Genomic DNA, 1,801 nt, shown 5'->3' on the forward strand with positions numbered 1-1,801 from the left:
CAGTCATTTGAGAGGCTCATTTTATACCCAACAGACAACAAAAAAGACGAGCTGGTCATGGTGGACAAAGCACCACCGCACAATGACAACGCAACAGATATTCCGGCGTTTTGTCAATATGTTGTCTAGGTACTTACGCTTTTCTTATAAGAAGACAAGATTATTTTGGTCATATCAATTTTGATATCCTGGTTCTAGAAAGTATTTTTTGGATGCGAATCTTAAACGATTCTTTTAAGAAGCAGCAGCTAGAAGACTACAGGAGCATGGACAATATACGGCACTGTGTCTAGCGTCTCAGACCTTTGGTTGGTGGACGGTTGATTCAGGGTGTAGAACCGAACCTGAAGCCGAACCGAAAAGCGTAGCCGAACCGGAGTTCTGGCCGAAACTGAACCTGAGCACGAACAAATATTCTTTCAACGTGCCTGAGCCTGAACCGGACATGAACATAAAGAACAATAACTGTTACCGGTTCAGCACGAAACGGCTTAAACATTTAATAATAAGCAATTATTCGACGTTATTAGATTTTAATCGGTGCACCCCACGAGAGTATCGTTACGACTCACGAGTTGCTCTGTGCGCGAAAATGGGGATTGACGGTAGCTAAGGACTGGTATGAGATAGGTACGATATGTTTGCCGCCACCTTAGCAGAGAAGCTTGCACTCGGCCATGCCAGTTGTGTTCCGCCAGCGAAAAGTTGTTCCGAAAGCCCGGTACGGACCCCCGCCCTACGAATTATCCAAGTTTTGACCCAACAACGAGCGGACTACCCCAGAATTTATTGGAAGCTCAGGAGATGGACGAGGACTACCTCGGCACCACCGACTCCGAGAACTCGGTAGACGGGGCGATCGAGGATGCCGCCATGCGAGAGCAGCAGCACGAACCCCAGAGAGAAGACGAATCGAACTGGGAATTGGCCCTGTCCAAACGCCAGAAGAAGCGACAAAAGAAGATGGAACTCAACGCTCCCGGGAATTTTCCGTCCACCACTCAAGGTGGCCCCAGCGGAAAAACTCCGGCCACTGCTCCGCCGGCAGCTGGCGCGCCAGCCGCCGCCGCCTCGAATAGCGTCAAGAGAGGAGCGATGCGGCGACCCAGGCCACGGCTGCCCCCGCTCCCCAAGGACGATTTCAAAATCATATTGCGGCCGAAAGGACTCGTAATCAGATCGCTCCAGACCCACCAAGTAGCCCGCGCCGTAGCGGCAGCGTGCAACCACCAATGTAAAGGAGAAGAACTGATCATCAGACTTCGCACGGGATCAAACATCATAATAGTGAGCACGGCAAGCGAGACGGCCGCCCAACACGTGAGACGCATTTCCAACCTCACGTTCGGGGAATGCTCGTACGATGTCAATGCTTACGTGGCAGCTCCGGAAGACACCCGCCGCGGCGTGATTCACGGAGTGGACCCCGGGACTTCGCCGGAAGAACTGAAAGCCAACCTGCGGGTGCGGACTCAGGGGGTCAAGATTCACAGCGCCCGAATGCTGGGAAAATCCAAGTCGGCTGTCATCACCTTCGACGGCCCCATAGTCCCGAAACAAGTCATTTATTACGGAGGCGAAATGTGGTGCTACGCGTATCGTCCCACGAGGCAGGTATGTTATATCTGCTGTCAACAAGGTCATCGGTCGGACGTGTGCCCCAATCCTGAAGCCAGGGCGTGCAAGCAGTGCGGTATGCAAAACCCGGCGGAGGGCCACCAATGCACACCCAAATGCCTGATCTGCGGCGGAGGCCACGTCACCGGGTCCAAAGAATGCCAAGACAAGTTAAAGAAAGCCA

The sequence above is a fragment of the Dermacentor andersoni genome, chromosome 3 (genome assembly GCF_023375885.2).
Source record: "Dermacentor andersoni chromosome 3, qqDerAnde1_hic_scaffold, whole genome shotgun sequence".
Lineage (NCBI taxonomy): Eukaryota > Metazoa > Arthropoda > Arachnida > Ixodida > Ixodidae > Dermacentor > Dermacentor andersoni.